Source organism: Pteropus medius, unplaced genomic scaffold, assembly GCF_902729225.1.
Source record: "Pteropus medius unplaced genomic scaffold, Ma_sr-lr_union100, whole genome shotgun sequence".
NCBI lineage: Eukaryota > Metazoa > Chordata > Mammalia > Chiroptera > Pteropodidae > Pteropus > Pteropus medius.
Window position 1 is genome coordinate 17502354 of NW_024351073.1, and position 16903 is coordinate 17519256.

At 42.5% G+C, this 16903-nt stretch overlaps 1 pseudogene; it reads left to right on the forward strand.

Annotated features, from left to right (window-relative positions):
* The first annotated feature begins 11576 nt into the window (after nucleotides 1–11576).
* On the forward strand, nucleotides 11577–11695 carry LOC120586465 (uncharacterized; annotated as a pseudogene).
* The last annotated feature ends 5208 nt before the right edge of the window (nucleotides 11696–16903 follow it).

Genomic DNA, 16903 nt, shown 5'->3' on the forward strand with positions numbered 1-16903 from the left:
ACTAACCTCTAAAAATCAGATATGGTCTACACCTGAATGCAAAATACTATATGCAACAATTGCAATGAAAATTTTAATAAAACTGTAGAAACCTTATTGTTTTCTGAAAATCAAGCCTATTTCCCAACAATTGATTAATTCAGATAGAAATCGCTGCCTTCTCGATTTGGGTCTACCATTAATCCCTCCACAGGAATCCTGGCACACGTTCTGTTCTGCGGCAAACCACTGATTAAAGTGAGGTTTGTATCTTACATAATAGAGGTTCTCAAATATTTGTTCACTTATTGTCCTGCAGTTTTACTCCATATCACTCACATTAACCAAGGGCTATTGTCTCGGCCCTGAAATAGAACAACATATTTGAATGTCATTGGAAGAAGCAGATAGAAATCTAGGTGTATTAATATCATCATATTATGTAAATCTTAATTGCTAAACTTATTTGAAATATAAGACTTATAATAAGCTTTCAAATGACAGTGGCCAAAGAGCCACCATTTCTAAGAATTAAGAAAAATGAAATCTTCAAAAACCTCATAGATGGATGAATGAATGAGAATATGACAACACCATAGAATATCACAGGGCCACTTAAAAAATGAATTGGAGTTATGCCAATTGACTGAGAACTCTCCAGGAGGTGTAGTAAGTACAAAGAATAAAATGCAGTGGTCCATTCATTGTATGATCCCATCACACACACACACACACACACACACACACACACACACACAAATTGTAAAGGTATTTACACATGTATATATCTAACTGTTTCTATGCCAGTATATAATATATACATGCCTATATGCATATTTATATATATTTGTATAAGGGCACATAGAAAAAAGGACTAAAGTGTACACATCGGGTTGCTAACATTTTACCTGGGAGAGTAGATGATGGGGTGATACAGGGAGAAGGGAAAGTGTAGAAGGAAAAGGATAAAAAGACTGAACCAAAAAAGTGTAATTCTATCTGTGAACAATTATATGTGTGTGTTAAAAAATGTGGAAAAAAAGAAATTTATGTCTATAAACTTCTAGGGATGGCTTTGAAATGTTAAAAGTTCCAGGGTAATGTATCTGGTATGGTTCTCTTTTGTTTTTATTTTTAAGGATAGCTTTATTTTTTTCTTTTCACGAAATAAACACTTTCTCGTAATAAACTATAATAGGAAATAGAGAAGCAGAAGGGGAAAAGTCAAGATTATCTATAATTCTAATAACCATTCCGACCACCCTCAAGTTCTTGCCTCACATTCTTCCAGGTCTTGGTTATTAAGGAAAACATGATCTTATGTACCATAATCTTCCTTCGTTGGGTCAAAATAAATCATTAATAACACCTGATCAGGTGTTCCTCCTCGCCAGCTGGTCCCACATGTCTCAGGCACTGGAGATCCCCAGTATCCAGCATGCCCTCCTTTAGCTTTTAGCCTGAGTGGTCCTTCTCTGGCCCCTGCTGAAGATCCACTTCCCCTCACCCCAGTGAGATGTGGGCTGACCTACTGGCCTGAAACTCAGCTGCTGTCTGCTCTCCAACCCCACCCCAACACCAGGCCCCACTCATGGCCCCTCCAGAGCTGATGAAATCCCGGCACACTCTGTGTTTCCTAGGTTACTTCCACATGGGTGTCCCGGTTCATGAGGAAGCAGCCTGCAAGACAATCTTTTCCCAGAGCTCCAAACATAAAGTTGGAGCACAGTCTCTCCTCAACTTATTGACACCCGGCTTTCTCTAGAGTTAATCAGGACGATGTGGAGAAAAGAGAACCTTGCACACTGCTGGAAGGGATGAAATCTGGTGCAGCCACTATGGAAAATAGTATGGAGGTTCTTCAAAAGATTGAAAATAGACCTACCCTATGATTCAACTATCCCACTTCCGGGGACAGACCCGAAGGAAGTGAAATCACGGCCTTGAAGAGAGAGCTGCACCCCAGTGTTTACTGCAGCTTTAGTCACAACAGCTGAGATGTGAGAACAACTTCCATGTCCATCAGCAGCTGAGTGAATAAAGACAATGCGGCCTATACATACACTGGAATATTCCTCAGTCTTCTCCTGCCATTTGCGAAATGTGGGTGAACCTAGAAGACGTCATGCTAAGTGAAATAAGCCAGACACAGAAAGAAAAATACCACATACCTCACTTACACGTGAAATCTAAAACAATCAGAGCGTGGAATGGTGATTGCCAGGAAGACGGGGGGAGGGAGAAATCGGGAGGTGTCGGTCAGGGGGTACAAAGTTTGAGTTATACAAGATGAATAAGTTCTGGAGAATAAATGTACAAGAATGTGACTATGGTTAAAAATACCATATTGTACACTAGAAATCTGCTAAGAGGGTAAATCTTAAGTGTTTTTGCCAGAAAAAAAAAATGAGGAAGAAAAAAATTATGTGAGGCCATGGCTATTTTAATTACCTATCGTGATGATTATTTCACATTGTATGCATATATCAAATAATCAATTGTATACCTTAAATACATCATTCTATTGGGGTAATACTGGTTGATAACATTATATAATTTTCAGGTGTATGACATTATAATTCGACATCTGTTCTCTATTGCATGCTCACCACCAGAATCTAGTTTCCTTCCGCTACCATATATCTGACCCCGAACCCCTTTGCTCACCCACTTTCCCCTTTGTTAACCACCATTCATTCCATCATTGGTATCTGTGAGGTTTTTGTTTGTTTGTTCGTTTGCTACTTTTTGTTTCATATTCCTCATATGAGTGAAATCGTAGATTTTTCTCTTTATCCTTCTGACTTACTTCACTTGGCATAATATATATATATATATACTTATAAATTGTTAGTTACTCCGCAGTAAAGCTGGGGAGTAGGAAAAGAATACACTCTTATTTTTTCCTTTTTCTGGGCCTTTCTCTCCTTTCCACAGGCTCAGGAACAAAAGGACTGGGTTTTAGACCTTAATAATTTGAGGTCCTCTCTCTATAAAACCTGGCTTTAAAGCCTATTATTTTGTAGCAAGAGCCTATTTTGAACGACAGAAGCTGAGTATTAATTTTTAAATTTCTCTTGACATTTCTGTCGTAATGTCAACAGCAACCCACATTGTTTACACCAGCACACACGCCTATAAGGCAGGTAGATACCTTGGAGAGATCAGGGATAAGGTGACATACCCAAAAGTTCAGAAGAGAAAGCACATTAATCTTTTTCCTAATATTATTCCCTTTTCACAAAGAAATAACCTTTCAGCGATCACCAAATAGCCTTAATTTTCTCTAAACTTATTATTGGTTGCATTAGACTCTTAGTGGCATTGGTTACATTACAAAGTAATTTAAGCAGAAAAATAACTCCCCCAAGAGTGAGGACGGAAGGAATCTGAGAAAGCAGATACACCCCCTAAATACAGACCAAGAGCACAGCTTAAATCTAAAAGGTGTGATCAAAGTAGTTAGGTTCATTGAACGAAGTTTCTGAATAAGAAGTTAGATTTCTAATTTAAAATTTTTTTTTTTAATTTCTCAATCACAGTTGGCAAACAATATTATATTAGTTTCAGGTGTACAACGTCGAGTGGATTTTCAACATTTGATGAATGATGGGACAGATAGAACTTAGAAATCTCGGGTCTCAATGCAGAATGACTGAAAGGTGCCTAGTCGGGGTGTCCTACATAACAACCCCAGAAACTAGGGCACACCTTCTTTCAACCAAACAGGCTCAAGTGGAGAGTGGAGACAGCTCACTGCCACTCAAGGACATGAAGAGCCTCGGGACAGGACCAACAGAGAAAAAGCAACGGCAAGATAAAGGCCCAGGTCCCCAGACCAAAATAGAGAAGGTGCCAAGTCTGAGCGTGGCATCCAGAGGCCCGAGCTGGGCAGCGAGTGGTAGATCTGAACTTGGGTAAAGCCAAGGTCAAGAAGCCAGCACCCAGGAGTCCAATTGACCAAGAAGGCACAGACCCGAAGAGCCGGAGGCTAGAACCCAGCACCAAAAACTGATAAGAACGAGAAGGCAGGTCTGCGAAGGACAGCACCAAGTGGGTCCTGGAGGTCCTGGCCTTGTTCAAACAACCTCCCGGTGTGGCAGACAAAATATCTGGCAGGCAGGCGTTAGTCACTGAGCGAGGCCACACCCTGAAGCTATTAGTGATTACAGCAGATCTCTGGGAAAGAGCTAGAGAATTCTGGGAGGAGCACAGGAACAAGTCAGGTGAGATTCTGCCTTTACAACAATAGTAGATAAACCCTTTCCCCAGCCAGAGCCTCCTTTCCTGTAACCCTATGGGTCAGGGGCAGGGGAATGATGATTACCTGCTAAGAGTGCCTCCAAGCTAAAAAGCTTTCCTTTCCCTGAGACCAGAACCAAAGTTATAGGGTAGAGTGTTCCTGCAATGTGTGGAATCAGTCACGGCTAAAAAGGAGAGATGAGAGTGAGCGAAGAGAGAGAGAAACAGAGAGACAGGAACAGGTGGGGTGCAGCAATGTTAGTGTAGTGGTAAAGGTACAGTGACTTCACAAGTTCAAAATTTCTGAATTAAATGCCATTTCAATCAGTCTCTATTAAGTAGAGAAAGAAGCACTGTAGAAACAAACAGATAGTACTCAGAAATTCAAAAGCTGGACGTAATAGCTATTCCAAAAAGCCAGTTCCTAGCAATAGCTGGTGTCTGGCCAGCATTCTCAGCTGGAAACTATAAACTCACTTTATTTGGGGACATCTACGGCCTCAGGGCAGGATATGATAAGTCCAATAAGTGCCCACGATCCTCCCTATAAATATTTCCAGAATACATCACCTCCAGGCCATTCTCACCACCTGGGTTTGAATGCAAGCTCTCATCGGTTCTCACGTGAATTACTGAAACAGCCTCCCGACCAGTCTCCCTGTGCCAAGCGCACTTCTCCACCCCCATCTCCAGGTGGATGCCACAATGTGCTTTTTGTTAAGGCTCCAGGAGCCACCATGACCCAGAGAAGTAAAAAATGAATGTGCCAGGGGTTCACTCCCCTGTGTGTCCTGAAAACTCTGTGGGTCCTATGTGGATCCACATGCAGGCACTGACACTCCCCAGGGAGGGGAGCAGATGTTCAATAACTAGAAGTTTGTTCTGCCATGTAGTAGGTCACAAAAAGTTATTTCTAGTGATAACTCTTATTAAGGCCAAGGCCCGCAATTTAAATTCTATAAAGAAAATGTAAAAGTATCTCGTGATTTCCCCAGGGGATCAAAACAAGTCACTTGACAGAGTGGCATATCTTGGGGCGGCCTGTTCTGAACCCCTTTGGCAGGCAGGTAAACTGAGGCACAGTGTCAGGGCCAGAGGTAAGTGGCAGGGCCAGAAAAGGAAGCCAGCAGCCCAGAGCTAACTCTACTTCCCTGGCTTGTCCATCAATGGCAGGTTCCAGGTTAAAGACACGTCCATGGCCACCAACGCGCCTCCTGCCCCGCCACTGCCCACCAAGTCTGCCAGCCTCGCCTAATTACCTTTCCAGATCTGGGTCAGGATATAACACATACTCAGATATAAGTCTGAGGAACAGAAAACACTGAAAAATAAGCCTTTATTTTACCTTCTCACACAGAGCCTGTTGCCTTGTCTATGGGACATGCAAAAATAAAGATTGCCTTTCTGCCTGCTGAGTGTTCTGTACTATTTTGAAACAGGTCTTTGAGAGTAAGTAAAAATTATTGCTTTCATTATAAGTATTCCCCTCCAGCTCTAAAACTCTATGATTCAATATACGGCACTGTGAGTGATTGCCTGAGAGGTTGGCTTCCCACCATCCCCTCAGGTGAAAAGTTCAAGCCTAGGATCTCACGTCGTAGTGGCCGCAGGCCATTATCATGACAGATTTTCTTGCCCACTAACATTTGTGCATCGTACTGTTGCAGTAGGTAATGACGTACAGTGACGCCTGAATCATAAGAATCAGTTCCACCTAGAATGAAAAACAAAAAGAAAAGCTCTAGTTGCCATCACTAGCTGAGATTGACACCTCCTTCGGATCTCTCAAAACCAGGAACGCTCAGAAAAGCCAGGTTGTGAGTTCTTGAATTTCCATTCAACAATCCTCGAAATGGCAATTGGTCCAGCGGAAGGGTATGCACCACAGTATCAGACAGACCCGGCTTCTAACCCAGGCTTTGCCCTTTTCCAGGTGTGTGATCTCGGGCTGGTTACTTTACGTCTCTGAGCCTATTTCTTAATCTGTAAAACAGAAATAACAAACCCCACTTTGTTGGGCTGCCCGGCCAATGAAAGGAAATCTAGTAAATACACCGTAATAGTGTCTGGAACGTAGGAGACAATCGATAAATATTTCTGACTTTATTTTAAAAGTATAAAATCCATTACGCGGTCATTTTTCGGGATCTCTGTTTTGTTAGTAACAGCAGTGTTCACAGGAGATTTTTATGGCACACACATACGGGGTCATTAATCTCAAAATATAGAAAATTCTGCTCTCCAGTTTTTTCTTAACCAGACTTTTCACACACTTTTCATACAATTATAATTTTTACTGAGGCACTGCTGTCTACTAAAGAATCTTCCAAATCACCAAAAAACAGATTAAATTATGTTTTAAATGGCACTCTTTCAAGTGTACTTTATTGTACTGTTTCTTAGATACACATTTGCTAAGGAAGAGATACTCTTTACTTTTATTTGAAGACATAGTAAACTATCTCACCCTCCATTTCTTGTGAATTGCTAATTAGTCAAGGATGAAAACATAACACAAGTCAGTGACAAGTCAAATCGCTCATTCATCTACTGAAGGTTGGAAAACATACGAACCTTCAGAACAGTTGTTTAGCCATCAGGATCACAGCAGGAACCAGGAGGCACACACAGACTGGGAGTATTCCCTCTTTTGCATCTTATTGGCTGGACCCAACTGGAGGCAGATGGCAAAATGGATGCCGTTGATAGAGCCCAGTAAGTCCAGCCTTCCAGGGCACAGAACACGATGGAGAGGGGAGAAGAGTGGATTTATAAGGCACTAAGAAAGATATTCGGCCTCGTGCGTTTACCCCATTATCCAGTGACCATGCTACTGCCGTGGGGAAAAAAGTCTGTTGGTTTTTTTTTTTTTCAATTGCTGCAATGTATGGGCTTTCAATCTTCCCTAACATAAACAAAAAGTTTAGAAATAATCACACTATTATGTGGTTAAGTCACTTCCCATATCGCCAGAAATATTTTTAACTGTATTTTATTCATTCGACACCTCCTTATTTCATGCCTGCTTGAAAAGAGACACCAACATTTCTGCTAGATTGCAACATATGCATACTTGGACATACCTCTCATTCTCAAAAATCATGCACTAAAATCACAGAGTTTATGGGAAAAATAGGGTAAGGTAGAGCATTCCAAACATATGCAATTTTGTAACCAGAGTCCTCACAAAACAAAAAACAAAAAACAAAAAACAAAAAACAATAATTGGTTCCTGAGGAGAACTTGAACAGAGTAGATAGGCAGCTCAGCCTGGCTGGAGGCTGCCACCCGGCTATTTAAAATGCCCAGAAATAACAGGATGAAAATGGTACTAACACTCTAGTTTGAGTGAAACAATGCAGATTGGAGGGGGCTGCTGAGCTGGAGGGGCTTCAGTAAACATGAGCTCAGGAAGCCGCACAATCTGACCCAGCCCAGAGCCACACACAGCCAGCCTGTCTCTCTCTAGAGAGGGAGCCCCAGTCAGGCACTCATTTTAATTCTCTTAAAATGCAGCCAAAGGGCTCTTACAGCATGGGTAGCTGCTGAGGTGAAGGCTTCTCCCCTACCTGATGAAGGTTATAATTCCACTCCCATTATCTAGTCTGCCTTCCTTCATGTAGGAAAAATCAGGTATGTACCCAAATGGCTTCCATGTTATTCTACAGGCATCGTCTTCACTCGCTTCCCTAGAAAACAGAGCCCTGAGGCAAAGCTTACCTGTTGCAGGGGTTGCAAGAGTGAAGGGAAACGGGGAACGAAGCAGAAAAGAGGAGAACAAATTTAAGGTTGTTACCAAGATGGCCACAGCTTCACAAAGACACCCTCGTCTCTGGGTCCTGCGGGAAGTCTCCTGAAAGGCCATAGGGAACCTCCCGGGAGAGACCGGGAGGGGGCGGGGAGGCAGGCAAGCTAGCTGCCAGCTTCTTTTGGTCTCCTGTCCTTCGTTGGTAAAGCTCACCTCATGGTGCGTGAATTCCCCCATCCTACAGGTCAGGTCACACCTCCCACTCCCAGCCGAGGTAGCACCAGGGTCCAGTTGGGCTGAACAGACACTGCAGCTGCCCCAGCCCTGACCATCACACCCAGTGGACACTGAGACAACCAGCTGCAAACCAGGTAGCAGCCCAAGCCCTCCTGGAGGCCTCTCTGGCTAGGAAATGGGGGTGGGGGTGGGGGCTATCAGATTTGGACAGGAGCCAAAACTGGGTTCAGCACTGACTTTATTCTCTTATTAACAAATTGTGTGTGCGTTCATTAGTGTTCTAGAAGCCCACAGGACAGCAAAACAGACTGAACTATATACAAGGACAGGTGCCAGTCTTCTAGAAGCTATGGTCTTATTAAATATATAAGATAGAGACTCACAAAGAATACCAAGTCTTATCCTCATCTGACTTCCCATAACGACCCCCCCACACACACTAGTCTATGCTTCGGTGCATATTGGAATGATTTTAATGCACATCCCTTCATATCATTCCCTGCCTAAAAGGCTTAGTGCCTCTGTAGGTCTTCATGGTGGCTTAAATCCATACCCCGTAATTCAGCACACAGGTCAACTTTTCAGAGATTGTCCTTTTCAAGGGCATCTTTTCCAAATCAAGCAGCTCTTTATTGTTTGCTCTCCACCTCTCTGCTCCCCCTGTCTCTCTCCATTCCCCCCTCCTGCTGTTGGGGACCTGGGATGACGGCCGAGTCAGGGTGAAAGGTTAGGGGAATAAGGCCGGTGGTGAAGAGATTACTGTCGCAACATGATAATCATCTATGAATTAGCTGAACAACAGCATTTAGTTTCATAAAAGTTACACAGTTCGACAGTTTCCTGTGATCCACCTAGAAGGTCACATTCCCAAACAGCGATTTAAGAGCATTTTTATCAAGTACTATCATATTTCCATGCCTTTCTGGCCTCAGATACTTACTCATCAAGGGTTCCAGGATGATAGGATGAAAGATGCTTCATTCTTTCCTTGAGTTGAAAAAGAAATCATAAGCCTATGAATATGCAGGTGGAACAAAAGAGTGGCTGTGTTGTTTTCCTTTATTTATGACTCCCTTCCTCTTCGGGTCTTTCTCAGACGGTGATTTTGTGCTAGTGCCGACAATAATTGTTAAGTGTACCTGGTGCTTCGCATCTGAGACACGTGTGAGGAATCCCATGCAGGGGACCCTCTCTATACACCGAGGTGGTGGCCAGCATGCCCTCTCTGCTACTGTCTTTTGCTCAACTGCACTAGGAAGCCAGCCCCCTTCCCCCTCCCCGCCATCTGCTTAGACGTTACTGTATGTGCGCATGATTCGACAGTGCACACTCCCATCTCCACTTCCCATTCATGGACACCATGCTTTAGACAGCAGAGCTGATAGTAAACATCCAACAAATCAAATGCGTAAATACCCAACAGGCTACTAAAGCCCATTCAGTTAATGAGTCAGTTAATGAAGTTGGTATCATTAATTAATCCCCAAGTAAGCCAGTTACTTAAATAGACACTGTTCCACAGACCAGCTTTTAACCTGATCATATTTCTCTAAACACTAGTACCCAGTAAGATGATAATATGCTTTCCAAAAGAAAAAGGCGGGGAGACAGGCTTTCCTGAGCAAATAAACTTGGGGAAAACGGGGTTATACAATATGACAAGGTATCTTCACTGCAGGGCCTTTATGTTAAGGTGTCCTGTGAGTCTGCATCCAAAAGGCAGCTATAGCATGCAGTGTTCCCCTCCCCCACTTTTTTGTTTTGGTTTTTTGGTTGCCTTTTTTTTTTTGCCACTGTAATAATTACTTTACTAGGTCAACTTGAAGAGTGTTTTGGGGTGAGATTAACATTTAAATCAGTGAACTTTGAGTAAACCATATCATCCTCTAGAATGTGGGTGGGCCTCATCTAATCAGTTGAAGTTCTGCCTAGAACAAGACTGGTCTCCCCAAGCAAGAGGGAATTCTCCAGCAGAATACCTTCAGACTTCATCTGCACCAAAATTCTCTCCTTAGTCTCCAGCCTGCCAACCTTCGGACTGGAACTGCATCATCAGTCAGTGCTCTTGGATCTCAAGCCTGCCAACCCACATGGCAGATTTTGAACTTATAGGTCTCCATATTGTCATGAGCTAATTCCTTACATAATTCTCAATCTCTCTCTCTCTCTCTCTTCCCCTACTTTCTCTCTCTCTCTCTCTCTCTCTCTCTCTCTCTCTCTCTCTCTCTCTCTCTCTCTCTCTCCCTCCTATTTACATATATGCACACACACGTATATGTGTGTATATATGCATCCTATCAGTTATATTTCTCTGGAAAACCCTAAGTAATGCAGATTTTGGTACCAGAAGTGGGGTGATAAGCCAGGGACCTTGGTGTCAGGTGAATTACATTGGACCACTTCCACCATAGAAAGGGCAGCATTCGTTCTTGCTGAAATAGACATTTACTCTGGATATGCATTTGCCTCACCTGCATGTGGTGCTTCTGTCAAAACTGCCTTCCACAAGCTTACAGAGTGCCTTATCTGCCATCATGACATCCACACAGAAGCGTTTTTGGTCAAGGAACTCGCTTTGTGGCACATGGAGTGAAGCAATGGACCCATGCTCATGGACTTGCTGGTCTTCCCACATTCCCCACCGTTTCGAAGCAGCTGGCTCAGTAGAATAGCAGAAGCCCCTATAGAAGACTCAGTTACAGCGCCAGCGAGGAGGCAATACCTTGCAGGCCAGGGCGAGGTTCTTTGGGAGGTTGTATATGCTCTGAGTCAGTGTCCAAGATGCGCTGTTCCTCTGAGAGCCGGGACTCACAGGTCCAGGGACCCAGAGTGGAAATGGGAGTGGCACCACTCGCTATTACCCCAGGTGATCCACCAGCAAAATTTTCGTTTACCGTCCCCATGGCCATATCCCATGACCTCCCCACGAGGCCTGGATGTCTTAGTTCCAAAGGGAGAAATGCTTTCCACCTGGAGATACGACAATGACTCCACTGAACTGGAAATTGAGACTGACACCCAGCAGCCACGTTGGGCTCCTTATGCCTCTGAATCAACAGGCAAAGAAGAGAGTCGCTCTGCCAGCTGGGTGATTGGTCCTGACTCCCAAGGGGACATTGGGCTGCTACTGCCCAGCGGAGCTAAGGAAGAGATCCCGCAGAGCGTCTTAGCACTACCACGCCCTGTGATTAAGGTCAGTGGAAAACTACAACTGTCTAACCAGGCAGGACTATTAACGGCCCATATTCTTCAAGATGAGATTAACATTTAAATCCATAGACCCTAATAAATTTCGAATAGAGCAGATTTGTCTCCATAATGTGGATGGGCCGCATCCAGTCATTTAAAGTCCCGACTAAAACAAAAAGACCTCTATGGCCATGCCACCTTGAACACGCCCAATCCTGTCGGATCTCGGAAGCTAAGCAGGGTCAGCCTTGGTTAGTACTTGGATGGGAGACCACCTAGAAAGACCGGGTGCTGTAGGCGTAAAAAATTTAAAAAAATAAAAATAAATAAAATGAAAAGGCCAGCCCGCCCCAAGCAGAAGGAATTTCCCAATAGAATATCTGCCCACTTCATCTGCACCATAGGCTCTCCTGGGTCTCCAGCCTGACGGCCCACACTGCAGATTTTGGCCTTGCTGGTCTCCATAATCACATGAGCCAATTCTTTATGATAAATCTCTTTCTATTTATATATATATTCTATCAGTTCTGATTCTCTGGAGAACCTTGACCGGCATAGCCATAAAACCCTCATGAAACAACTATTAATATTTTGTGAGTCACTAGAGTTCCAAGAATAATCGATTAGGGAAAAAGCCACCATAGACCACATAGGCTTCTAGAGATCTGCTGCCTCATGAATACAGAATATTGGTAAGAAAGGGGTTTGAAAAAAGTGAAGGAACCTAGAGCCATTATCACCACTGGCCGCCAAGCTTTTACATTAATGGGTTCATTCGCAGGATAATTTTTATATAACTAAATAGCCCCTTATTTGCATATCTCAAAAAAAGAAAAAAGAAATTATAACACAAATATAAATATGAGATCAGGACTCTAAAAGACTTGTTTTCCACTTGACACACCTATATTCCATGCATGTCACAGTGTTTCTTTGAGCATTAATTTGCAGGAGTGGCAACAGCACCATCTGTGACGTAACCGGTGCCGACAGACATTCCATCTCAGTTCCAGAGAGCTGGTGTGATTTGTACCGTGAGTACGTTCCGCGCGCCTATCCCTAATGTGTGGAAAGACAACTCACAAAGGAATTTTAAGATACTCTCCTGACCCGAGCAACCAATTATCTCGTCAGCAGGGCAAAACATGTACCAGTTGGGCAACAAGACTGAGATGAATTGAATCCTTTGCTAAACCGCATGACAGAACCATAAAGGACTCTAGGCATTTCCATGATGAAATCACCATTAATTTTATTACAATCTGAAGTCAATAGATTAAACTTTTCTGTTGTTGTTACAGCTGGAAGAAATCGTCCTCACCTATTTTGAAATGGATTGTTTCAGGCACTGATAATTTAGGAATAAAATAACTATGTGTGCCTAAAATATTATTAAAATCCAGGAAGTCCTTCCCCTAGAGAGAGGAAGAAAAATTTAAACATAGACTTATCAACCATTTTTAAGTAAAAATATGTCAGTCCTAAAAAAGTCATTTTTCTAGCCCTAATGGAGATTCTTTTTCTGATAATACAATCTGATACTCTCCTAGAACATGTAGTTTCTTCACTTTACATGTAAGACTAAGAAATTATCTGCTACAAAACAATTTCAAATATTTTAAATAAAAGGTGCTGAAATTCTACCAAGTATTGTTTTGAACAATGGTGGCATCTTAGCTGGGCTAGAGTGGAACTCAAAGCATGAGTCCACCTAAGCCTTCAGATGACTCCCAAGGTTAGCAGTTCCCTGGATTAAACAGACCTGTGAGCAGACGAGGTTGCAACTCTTCAAAAGTAGGTTTTGCAATCTAAGGGTTGAGATGCAATACTCCACCAGTGATGATGTGAGATCTACGAAAACCAGCATCTTTCATGTAAGTGAAAGACAAAGGCAAATGAGAAAATGTGGCCTTAGGAAGCATTATCCCCACAAAGGTGATCTGAAGGATAAGTACCTTTCAGGTAAGACAGAAAGAAAGCGTGGTCATACTTTATCTAGATCATTAGACATCATCGATGCTCTTCAAATAAGAGATGCCTTTGCCTCTTCAACTCCAGCCAAAGTGATTATTCAGCATTTCTAAAAGAGCTCTGAGATATTATTAAGATCCTTTCTTTTCCTAGTACATCTGGATTTTATTAATATGGCAGCAAGATATTAAAATAGTCACTGTATATCATCAAGTGTGAATTTTACAATAGTGAAAATGGTCTTTGAATAGGAGATTAAAATATTTTTTGAGTATTTTCAGTCTCCAGCAGATGAAAATAACTACACAATGAGAAATGTATTATTTCGATTGAAAGTCTGTTATAGAAAAGTAATGAGTTTAGAAAAATCCTTAAAGCAAATAACTTTATTCTGATAAAAATCACAAGACTTAGAAAGAGCTGGAGAATGACTTTTCTCATTGAACAGCTTCTCTCTGAGAAATGTTCAAAGCTTAATGAGAGGTAACACAACCGTCAATTTCTATTAGCATTATTAGCATTAAAATAATGCAAGAAAAATTAGATTCAGGAGAACCTTGTCCTAAAACCTCATGCCTTAGAGCAGTTCTGTGGGCAACCGTTCCTGGGAAGACCAGCAGCATAGAGAGAACCTCTTTTCCAGCACTGGGGACAGGCTCATGGCTCACGGGGACAGGAGTAACACGTAATACACAGACAGAATGACCACTCAGATGATGACTGTCATTGAAAACAAGGCCATTTTGGTAGTGCCTAAAAACGAAGGCAATAATGCAGAGAAGAAGGGAAAAGTAAATGATTTTTATAAACTACTTTATGACAGACAAGCAACTTGTTACCTGTCACTGAGGGGAAATTTTTTATAAAGCATCTAAATAGAAATAACAGCACCTGAAAACACATCTTAGGCTCATTACTTAATTGAAACATATGTATGAACTTTTAGTCAAGATATGTTCCCATGCATTATTTTCTTTACTTCACATCTTTGGGCAGGGCGACTGTCAACTGTGTCTCTGCTCTGTGGCCAAAAAGGCAGATCATGAGAGAAGTAAATAACTTGCTCAAGATCATCAAGTTCAATCAACTTCAGGCCAAGGCTGAGACCCATATCCCCCTAGCCCTGGGCCCATTCTAGCATTTACCGGGGCTTTTTATTTTATTTTATTTTGGTTAATTCAGAATTGCCATTTTGATTTTTCAATAATTAAAAGAAATCTGAAAATCATCGATCAATCACTAAAACCCTGCTGTTGACTCTCTTGTTTGATGCCTGTCGACGCTTGCAAAAACATCTGCCACAATGTAAAGGTTTGATGTACTTTAGTCCTAAAAATGAAAAAGGATTTAGAAATTATATATCTGTTTTAAAATATACAAAAAATAAAAAACAAATTTAAAATATACAAAAAATAAAAAACAAAAAACAAAAAACATTGCTTTCAAAGTAACACCTAAAACTCAAGGGAGCCATAAAACACAATATGGACAACGCAACAGGCTGGGTCACCTATAGAATTATTTCTGTAGGGCACGCCAAAACCCTAGCCATGAATTTCCCCTGCCAGGCATCACCGGGTCATCGGCTTAGGATAATTTTGCACGGCATCTGTTTTCTAATACGCTCATAGAGTCAGCCCAGCTCTTAGGGGTAAAAATGTTCAGCAGCTACTCCGTGGCCCAGTGACTGCATCTAGGGGAGCCATGACCTTGCCCAACAGTGCCCTAAAACCAGGTCACCGATCCCACCTACGGTTCCTGGTTTTCACATTTGAATTCAACCCACCCTTCATACAGTAAAGCACTAGTGCTGATTTAATGATGTGTACTGGCTGCATTCTGAATATGAGATATATCCATGAGTGGGCACATAGCTAAAATAACGTAATCTGTCAGTATATCCACCCTCCTTTGCCTGGCAAAGAAAAGCAAAGCCCAGTTGCACTGTTAAATTAACTCAAAGGAAGAACACACCAAAATCTGCTTCTTTTGCAGATTCAATTTATGTGACACATATTAGATACATGATTGCTGTTCTTTCCGAGGTTTCAGTAACCAAAAAGTGATTCACTCATTCTATGTGTACCATATGTAAAAACTACAATGTAAAGATAAAGAAACTGGAATTCTCCCGCCCACCCCCCACCCCCCGCAAAAAAAGTGGAGCCCCTGCTTTCAAGGAGTTTACAGCCCAGAAGGAAAACCAGCCATGTGCAAGTCTGACTGCATTCCACACTAGAAATATGGAAGTGCAGAGGCTGCAGGGGAGGCCCAGACGAGGGCGGTCAGAGGGCGGTTAGCATGAGGGAGATTATTCCAGAAAGAAGAGATGCCTGAGGCTGAACTGCATAGATGAGATTGGCAGGAGTCAGGTACAAACCAGGGCTGAGCAGAAGGAATGCTGGGAAGGTAGAATGGGATCTGACTAGCAAAAGATTCTGTGGGGAAGGAAAAAATAATTTTCCTTCTACCCTTCTAAATTCTTCTGGCTGGACTAAGAATCAAATTGACATGAGACAGATGAATGAGGGGAAATGACCAGATTTATTACATATGTACACACAGGAGTTCCATAAGAATATGGGACCCAGTTAAGGTTTATATGCCATCCTGAGCTAAGGAGAGGGGATGGGGTGGAGATGGGGTTGTGGTTTGGGACTTCAAAGGGCAGGAAGGTAATTCACAGGGAGATGGAAAAGTAAATTTTGGTAAATGAATGTTTGCTGGGCCATCTTTAACAATGGGACACAGAGAGGACTTTGATCAAAGGGGCCTTGCTAGGTTCCTCCCTGTCTGTCACACACCAGTTCATATTAAACTATACTTATCTGTGATGCTATCTCCCTTCCTTGAGCGGGTCCTCTTTCTAAATTCTTTTTGCAGTTAAGGAGAAGGTCAGAGTTTCTTTCTGAGTCTTTCTTTAAAAAAAGAAAGGCTTAAAATAATTAATATCCCCAAAGGCAAATTTTGGAGTGGCAAGCTCTGCTTCCTCTCAGTTCGTACACCCGGCTAACTAAAGGGGGTTGATTTTCTTCTCTATGGGTTAAGAAGAATAACGCTTTACACGACTATGGGCCGTCATAGCTTAGCCAGACACTCTAGGGGAGCGAGAAGAGCAAACCCACACCTTCGATGATGACGCCAGTGACAGCACTTGGCTCATTTGCACTGAATTGAATTAAATCGGGCTGATTGCAGAAAGGAAAGTGTGTGCCCTGTGGGAGGCTGGCTGCATGGGGGCAAACAAGGAGTAATGAAGGCCTGCAAAGGGGATGGCAATGGGGACCTGGGAACGCCCAACAATGATCTCTTAGAATAAACATGCTCCCATGTTATTTCGTGGAAAACACAGAAAAGACAGCAATAACATCCTGACCACAACAGAGAGATAGCAAATGCGGGCCCACTCAACGGGGGCTTTTCCTTACAAAAGGAGCTGGATATTGAGCATGGCCATTGAGGAAGACCAGACCCCCACCCTCGGGCGTCTTCCCTTGATTCCCGACCATGCGGGAGGCAAGAGCCAAACAGCTTTTG